Consider the following 9649-nt stretch of genomic DNA (forward strand, 5'->3'; position numbering starts at 1 on the left):
TGATATTTTTCTCAATTGTGTCTATGCTGAACATGAGCAGACTTTTTTATCATCTATATTCCGTAGACCGTACAGCGTAACAACTATCTGCAATACATTTCTATCGTATCAGTTATTCTAAGTAATCCAGAGATGACTTAAAGTAGGTGGGAAGATGGTGTAGGTTCTATGCAAATATTGTGCCATTTTATGTAAGAGACTTGGGCCTCTGTGGATTGGGGTTTGGGGGACGTGTCCTGAAACCAATGCCCCACAGATAACTGAAGCATGAATGCACTTCCTGATTTCAGAGCAACACTCAAAGTCCTCAGCCACCCACACAGCAAATGTCACATGGAGGTACAGTGGATTGGGCCTCAACAAAACTTGGGTCTGGTAGCAGGCATAGGCTGGAGGAGACAGGGGGCGTCTAACAAATGGACCAACGTGGTTGAGAGGAGGCATTTTTTGCAGTCAAGCTAAATACCTAGGGTAGCACCCCCCAAGGAGCATGGTAAGTGTTTCCAGCAAGTTCCCTTCATTCAACCACTATTTTAAAAATCATGCTTAATTTTATCAGATTGACTCATGCACATAGTATTGTAAAAGAACACACTGAGACCTGGTTTGGGGTTGCATGCCTGTGATCTCAGCAACTTGTGAGGCCGAGGTAGGAGGATGGGAAGTTTGAGACCAGCCTCAGCAATTGAGAGACAGACCCTCAGCAACTTAGTGAGACCCCATCTCAAAATTTTTAAAAAAATGAAATAAAAAGGACTGGGGATGTAGCTCAGTGGTTGTTTTAGTCAGTTTTTTCGCTGCTGTGACTGAATGACCCAACCGGAACAATCGTGGAGGAGGAAATGTCTATTTGAGGGCTCACGATTTCAGAGGTCCCCTTCCACAGACAGCCAGCTCCATTCCACAGGGGCTCCAGGTGGCTGAGCATCTGGGAGGAAGACAGTGGCAGAGGGAAGCAGCTCACATGGTGATCAGCAAGCAGAGAAAGAGACGCCCCTCTCCAGAAACAAGTATGTCCCCCGTGGCCACGCCCCCAAGGAGCCACCTCCTCCAGCCACACCCCACCTGCCTCCAGTCACCACTCAGTGAATCCCATCGGGGACCAATTGACTGAATAGGTTAAGGCTACAACCCAATCATTTCTCCTCCAAAGCTTCTTGCATTGTCTCAGTGTGAGCTTTTGGGGGACACCTCATATCCAGACCATAACAGTGACAAAGCACCCCTGGGTACAATGACAAGTATCACTGCCCCCCCCCAAAAAAAGTACACATTGAAAGCTACAAAACATTGTTGAGAGAAATTAAAGAAGACATAAGTAAGTAGAGAGATACAGGGGCTGGGGTTGTGGCTCAGTGATAGAACTCTTGCCTGGCATGTGTGAGGCACCGGGTTCGATTCTCACACTGCATACAAACAAATAAATAAAAGTAAAGGCTCATCCACAACTAAATAAATAAATATATAAATATATATATATATATATATGTTTTTTAATAGAGATACACCAAAATCTTGAGGCTCTTGCATTCAATGTCATCCCAGCCAAAATCCCACAGACCATATTGTAGAAATTGACAAGTTAATTCTAAGATTAATGTGGAAATAAAAATGACCTGTATTAGCCAGTCAGGTACGAAGAGGAGCAAGTTGGAAGATTAAGGCTACCTGATCTCAAGACTTGCCATGAAGCTCCGGTTCTCAAGAGGGTGTGTTACGGCATCAGAGCAGAGAGCTGGTGGAACAGAATTGGGCAGTCAATCCACACCTGTGCACGGTGATTTTCGGCAAAGGCAGTTGTGACACTACTCACTGGAGAAAAGATCTTTTTTTCAACAGATGGGGGATAATTGAACATGCACTTATGTACGTACACACATGCACAGACACTCACGTTCACATAAATGAGCTTCTATATGATCTGTACTTCAAGACATATCCAAAAAAAAACAGCTCAAATGAACCAGACCTGTGTTTAAAACCTAAAGCTACAAAATTTCTAGGAGAAAACCTGTGTAGCCTTGGACTCTCAGATTCATAAATTGGACTTCATCCCAATTAAAACTGCTCTTGAAAAGACACTGTTAAAAAGAATGAAAAGACAAGCAATAGTCTGGGAGAAAATATTTGCAATTCTTATATCTGATGGAGGACTTTTATTTAGCATAGACAAAGAACTCTCAAAAGTCACTCCTGTCATCCCAGCAGCTCTGGAGGCTGAGGCAGGAGGATCATGAGTTCAAGGCCAGCCTCAGCGACTTAGTGAGGCCCTAAGCAACTCACGAATTAAACCCCTGGGTTTAATTCCCAGTACCAAAAAAAAAAAAAAAAAAATCTCAAAAGTCAATAAGAAAAAAAAATTCTCATAACGTGCAGTATGGACATAGAAGCAAGAGAAACGGTAACTTTTTACAGTGGAGAAACTCAGCAGACTCTCCTCGACCGAAGGTCAAGGTCAACATCACAGGAGGAGTTGTGCTGGCAGTCTTAGGTGACAAGAGTTGCCGCAGTCCGACTGCAGCAAAATAACCGGGGGGTGACGAATAACTTGTGTACGTTGATACAGCAGGAGTGGGAGCCGTTTATTGTAGGACAGGAGGGGTATATATACATTCCACACAGCTTATCTTGATTAACATAAACTAGATACAGCAGTCAACCAATCAGGAATCTCCACACTTAATGGCTCGCTTTTGTTACTTCCCAAACCACTCCCTCTGGCATTTTGCCAGGCACCATCCAGACTCGTTTACCAACTCTAACATTCCCCTGGCAAAATGCCAGGTGTTATTTTGACTTGTTTACAGACTCTAACATTAAAGAGTGACCCTTCGCCTCTGTGATCTGCCCCCAAAAGCCCATGTTGCTGGTGTACTGAAGTAACTCCCCATCAGATTTAGGTGAAGATCTGGACATTTCAGTTTCTACCTCCTTAAAAACCTAAAAAGGTCTTTTAAAACCCCACCAAAGACCAAAAAAAAAAAAAAAAAACCACACAGACTTTGAAAAGGCACCAAGAAAGGTTTATATCATTGTTTCGCTATTGCTGTGGCCTGAAAAACTGTTAGCGATTCCTCTGTTAAATCAGAAGCACCTTATCATTTGGTCCGAACCTGGCTAAAACCAGCAGTGGAGACCAACCATCTTTTTAAGTCCCCTCTCAGTCTAAATTTCATGACAATCTCCATTTGTTAAAATTTTCCATGGCCTTGGAGGGGACAGGTCAGGGTTTCCCAGAGCTGATGATAAGGGCTGAGAATTTGCTAGACCAGGTGTGTTCATTTGAAAGGTTCCTGTAAGTTCTGTGTTTTTTGGAGAAATGATGAAGCAATTGCAAAGAAAAAAAAAAAAAAAAGAAAAATTGTTCCAGAGATCAAATCTCTGTGCAGAAGGTTCCAGAATGTTTCAACGACTATCTAGAGTGCAGTTCCACACCAGGCACCGGTGGGTTCCAGCCCCCTGGAATCGCCCCCAGCCTGGGCCACTGTGCACAGTTGCTCCTTTTGAGAAGCCGGCTGTTTCCAAACCCGCTCCTCTTGCTCTTGTTTCCTGGGAGGGGAAGATGCTTCTGTATTTCTCTGAAAGCTCTTGCAAGTCCCCCTCCCCCAGCATTCCCACCGCGTCATCAAGGCCACTTGTGCCAGATGGTGTCTTCAAATGTTGCCCAAGGGCCTCCCACACTCCCCACAGAGCGTGCCCTTGTGCCCACCAGCTCAGTTCAGGGTCCTGCACACTGTGTTTCCGTGGCACGTCTCTGTTCTAGACAGTGCCTCCCAATCCCCCACGGCACATCCCAGCCGCCAGGAGCCTCATGTCCCCCCAGGGCTGCCATCACTGAACCCAGCACCCTGAGCCCCAATCCTGGCTCTGCATCCTGCTTCTCTTGTCTGTGCCGCCTTTGGCTCTTCACTGCCTGCTCTCACATCTCAGCCTCCCTCAGCCCTCAAAGTCCAGCTTGGGCTTTGGACGGTAGGTCTTCCCATTTATGGAATTCTACCCCATTTGACTTCATCCCACAGACTTTGGAGGTAGAGAGCCTTTAAGGGCAAATAAACGCTATGTTCCACATACAATTGTGCTTGTGTTTTCCTGATGACCCAGGAAATTCGATCTCTCTATGACCATGTTTGACAGAAGAGAAAACTGAGGGTCAGAGTGGTTCAGGGACTCACCCTAGGGAAAATCCTCAGAAGCAGCAGATTAAGGATCTGAACCCCAATCTCTGAGTTTGCAATTACTCAGTGTTTGTGCCTGGGAGTTTCCTGACCCCTCCTTGCTGGAAGAGCAAAGGGGGGTCAGAGAACTCTAGGGAGTAGCCCGCCCTTTGTCCCACATCTCAACCACTATTATTATCTGTGTTACCGTTGACCTTCCTTTGAGATGTTTCTCAAATAAGAAAAACTTAAAAGCAGTGGCCCAGAGCCCTGCTACTTAATGACTAAGGGGTGGGAACTCTGTCCCTTCCCCTGATTCCTAAGGGCAGAGCAAGGCAGAGAGCATAAACTCTTGTCATTTCAGCTGAAATTGACACAAAGATAGGAGGACTCCTGAAGAGCCGTGTGTGACAGTTGCAGACGCGCCCCCCCCCACTCTGCCCTGGCCCCAGTCAGGGGGCACTCTATCTCCCCTGCCCTTAATCTAGGCTCTGTGACCGGGTGGCAAATAGACGGTGGCAGGGAGGGGCGGGTCTGACCCCGGGAGAGGACGGCCTCGGCGCCCTGTGTCTGAGGAGAGGTGCTCTTGGCCCCAGCCCTTGGCAGGGGGAGCCGTGAATGGCCAGCCGGTCACTGGACAGCATCCCCAGGCGCCCATCTAGCAGATGTGGTGGGCGCCTGGGGAGCCCTGTCCTGCGCAAGTTGAGAGCTCTGCCCCGCCTTGTGGATAGCTTGTCCTCTGCTTACTCAGACGGTCTTCCCCTTGTGCTCACACGTCCCCTTCTATGAGGACACCTTTAGACTGGGTGACAGCCCACCCTAACGTCCCTATTCTCACTTGATTGTCCACAAAGACCTTATTTCCAAATGAGGTCACATTCTGAGAACCGGAGGTCAGAACCGCAGGAGGTCCTTTGGGGGAGGACAGGACCCCACCCCCGCAGCCTGGGCTTGTGAAAGGTGAGGAGAGGTCTCAGCACCAGGACGGGAACGCACTTCCGACCCCCCGGGCTCCTAGCTGGGCTCCCCTGGGCTCCGACAGCCTCTCTGACGGAGCAGCTAGCTCTCACACTGGCCTGGGGTCTCCGCGGACACCGGACCATGACCTCCCTGAGCAGGAACAAACCCAAGACAGCTGACTGTCAGCAGTTAGCACATGCCACAGCGGAGCTGAGTCCCTGGCCATGATTCCCTGTGCAGACCTTCAGCAACCCCGGGACCCAGAGGTGACAGAGGGGTGCCAACTCCAGAGAACCTACGCTTACTGGCCACACAAGGCTCCTGTAGAGACTTTTCTCAGTGCCCAGCATCACAGTGGGACAAGGGGTCAGGAGGTAGCATTCAGTGGGTGCAGTATTATTGCCTGATTCTGTGAAGCAGCATGACTCAAATACAGAAGGCAGAGAGGACAGGAAACACACAGGACCCGCACCAAACACACTAACTTGCTTTCTATGACTTTGCAGTGGAGGAGTTGAGAAATCCAAGTACAGAAACCGAGTCCTACATATACACAGTGGAACACTATTCAGCCCTACAAAAGAATGAAATCCTGTCTTTTACAACAACATGGGTAGAACTGGAGATCAGTAAATAAGCCAGACACAGAAGAATTATCATCAAATGATCTCACTCAAGTGTGCAATCTATAAATGTTGCTCTCATAGAACAAGAGAGTATAATGGTGGCTACCAGAGGCTGCAGGGGGTGGGAGAGAGGGGTAAATTTAATCAGTGGGTACAAAGCCTCAGTTAGCTAGGAGCAAGAAGTTCTGGTGGGCTGTTGCCCAGTCGGGAGATCATCGATGGCAATCAGATAATGTGCATTTCCAAAAACTAGAAGAAAGGATTTTGAAAGTTTTTACCAAAAAGAAATGGTACCTAGTTGGAGAGATAGATATGCCTATCTTGATTGAAACATCACACAATGGACACATGTATCAAAACATCACATTGTGGTAGATATCTGTAATAAGAATTATAATGCAAAAAAAGTAATGTATAAAGACATGAATTGGCGTGAACACACTTTATTGAAAAAGATATGAAAAACTGTGCTCTATCTGTGTAATAAGAATTGTAATGCATTCTGCTGTCATGTATTTAAAAAAATAAAATCGATTCAATAAAAAAAATCACATGGCACCATTAATAAATACAGTTTGTATTTTATGTGTCAGTTAAAAAATAAATTTTTAAAAAAAGAAAACAAAAAACCCACTGGAGAGCTGTACCTTTGACAAAACCTCTCGAGGGTCCCTCTTTTCACCTGCCTTTCTGTACCCAGCACCCCAGTGAAGTGGCAAAGTGGGGAGTGACATTTGAGAAAGTGGCCCCCTGAGCCCAACTCTGGGCCCAAATCCCCTCTCTTATCCTCTGCTATCCGCAGGTGGCCAAGGACACATAACTCAAACTGTCTGCGCCTCCATTTCTTCAGTGGTAAGATGTGATCAAGACAAAGTCCACTTTGAGTTGAATTTCATGCAGGGTGAGAGGTGGGGTTCCATGTCATTCTGCTCCATATGGATTTCCACTGTCCCCAGCACCATTTGTTGAAGAGGCTCTCTTTTCTCCAACGTATGTTCATGGTGCCTTCGCCTAGTGGGAGACCACAGTGTTTACATGGGTGTGTCTCTGTGCCTTCTACTCTGCTCCTTGGTCTCCATGCCATGCTGTTTGTGCGACGGTAGCTCTGTACTGTAGCTTAAGGTCTGAGATTGTGTTGCCTCCTGCTTCATCTTTCTCTCTAAGGATAGGTTTGTCTCTTCTGAGCCTCTTCTTTTTCCCAAATAAATTTCACGACTGCCTTTTCTATTTATATGAAGAACGCCACTGGAATTCAATAGAAATTGCATGAAATCTGTACAGCACACTTGGTAACATGACCCTTTTGACAATAAGAATTCTGCCTCTCCAAGAACTTGGGAGAGATTTCCATCTTCTAAGTCCTTCAATTTCTTTCTTTACTGTTCTGTAGTTTTCGTTGTAGAGGTCTTTCACCCCTGATTACCAAGGGGTTTTGTTGTTGTTGTTTTGATTTGTTTACTTTTTTTGTTTATTTATTGGTTGGAGGCTCTTGTGAATGGGACAGTTTTCCTAATTTCTCTTTCCACTAATTCGTCATTGGTGTATAAGAACGCAATTGATTTGTGGGTGTTCGTTTTGCATCCTGCTACTTTGCTGAATTCGTTTATGACTTCTAGAAGTTTCCTGGTGGAATTTTGGGGGGTCTCCTAAATATAGGATCATGTTGTTGGCAAACAGAGATGGTTTGAGCTCTTCCTTTCCTATCTGTATCCCTCTAGTGTCTTTTTCTGTCTAATTGCTGGCTATAGTTTCAAGGACTGTTGAATAGAAGTGGTAAAAACAGGTCATCCCTATCTTGTTCCAGTTTTTAGAGGGAATGCTTTCAGTTTTTCTCTGTTTAGAATTACGTTAATTTTATTAAAATGGACTCTAGTGCCATGTATAATTTAAAAAGAACCAATAAAAAATCTAGTAAGGCTTAAAAAAAAAGAAGAAGAAGAAGCATTTGGAGATTTTTTTTTCTTAAAATCAATATTTTCAGTGTCAGGCTAATCTGATGACTTCATACAAGTGTTTGCTGTGACTTCCCGGCCCCTGATGCACCCAGGTGGGGGGGGGTGAGAAATCTCTATTTCAAAGAGTCTTTTTTTTCTGATTTTGCTGATTTCGAAATCGTCAAAGCTGGCTTTTTGCAGATATGGTGGGATCGTCATCTTCTCCGCCTCTTGGGGCTGAGAGCCATCCCCCCGGGAGCTTGAGGCCACCATTGCTATCATTTTTTTATGTTTGCACTGTGAGTATAAAATCTCCAGTACTTGGCTCCTCTGCGATCGTCACAGATTGTCACAAACTGTTCACTAGGAGAGTTCAGGTTGGCTAAAGCCAGGTTAAGTCCGGACACCCAGCACGTGTCCCTTGCAAAACTGCAAACAACCCCAACGCACACGTGCCTCTGAACACGCACAGCGTGAACCAGGCTCCATAGTGAACGCTTGTAAAGTTTGATTTCTTGTGAATTTTTAAATTGAAAAATATCCAGAAGGGGCTTCTCTGTGCACCCTGAATTGGTGTCCACTGCCTCGGAAGGGCCCAGGGCATTCTTCTAAAATTTGTTTTTGTGTTCCTAACAAGGAGGCTCTTGGCTTTGATAAGTGCAGTCTGCAGAGGTGCAGGAGGGACCCAAAGCCATTTCACAAAGAGATAAGCCCAGAGCGCACCCGATCCTCTTAGGCCTTGTGAACTCAGGACAGACGCCAAGGACAGGCAGGTCAAGGCGCAAGCATGACCTTCAGAGTCGTCCGTCTCCACCTGCAGGGAGGGAGCCTCTGGCCCAACCATGCAGGGGTAGCTTTGGCATGTATCCCTGGGAAGGTTTCTCTGTTTCCAATGAATCCAGCACCAAGATGCACCCAAACACCAGCACTTGGCTTTTCCTGCCTGTGTAAAGAAACGCGAGGTCACGGCACTGGTCAGAGACCTCCAAGACAAGATGACCGTGGCCAGGTGCCTCCCCAACCCTGCCTCCCATCCTAACGGCCACAGCTCTTGACCGAGACTCCCCCTGCACAGGGAAGATATCCAGACGAGAGACACAAAGAAAGTCCGTTGACTACTCACCCTCAAAAGATGGGCCCTGAGCCCTCGGTCTCACACTGCAGCCTTTGGGGTTCTCATGATCTCTTGAAACCGACCACCTTGTAAGAGAAACCGTGGAGTGAATGTCAAACTAGACACCTCGGGCTGAATTCTGTGAAAGGCTTCAGGAGTTCAGAGAAAGAATGCACAGAGGGTAGCAAGTGGACAGTCAGTCGGGGACGTTCTTCCAGGAAGGGGCCGGAGGGCAAAGACCAGCGGGGAGCATTCTGGGTGGAGCGAGCCCCAGTAAGTGGCAGTTCTCACCCTGAACCTGCGGCTGTGTCCTCGGCTCCTAGGAGTCTGCGTGCACCCGAACCAGCTGGGAGGCGCGTTGAGCCCCGACCACTGGACCCCACCCTGGAGCTTCTGGTGGAGCAGATGGGCCGGGCCAAGAGCGAGGTTTCACCATGAGTTTCCAGGAGCCGTGGCTTTTGCTGCTGGCCCATGCCCACCCACGCTGCCCCATTAACGTCTCCTTTCTTCCTTTCCTCTCGGGCTCCTGGTTTCCGTGTCAGACCACGGAAGGCAGTGGACTTGGATAAGCCAACCACACGAAGCTCCCCACTCCATATCTCCAAGGGGCTGCCCAGGTGGCTTCCAGGGACTGAGGTGGACTCACGCTGAATAAGGGCCCCGGGGGCTTCCTGGGATGGATGATCTCATCGGCTCAGACATGAAGCGCTGCCCCGGGCTTTCTAGGAACTGGATTTTTCTGCTCATATTTCTCATAAGCTATTCAGGGGGACAGGGCTCCCACCAGGAACCATGAGCCACGCAAAATGGGACCACTGTGGGTGTTTAGGGGAAGAGCCTGGGGGGGGGGGGATCTCCAAA

Source organism: Marmota marmota, unplaced genomic scaffold (genome assembly GCF_001458135.2).
Source record: "Marmota marmota marmota unplaced genomic scaffold, marMar, whole genome shotgun sequence".
Classification (NCBI taxonomy): domain Eukaryota; kingdom Metazoa; phylum Chordata; class Mammalia; order Rodentia; family Sciuridae; genus Marmota; species Marmota marmota.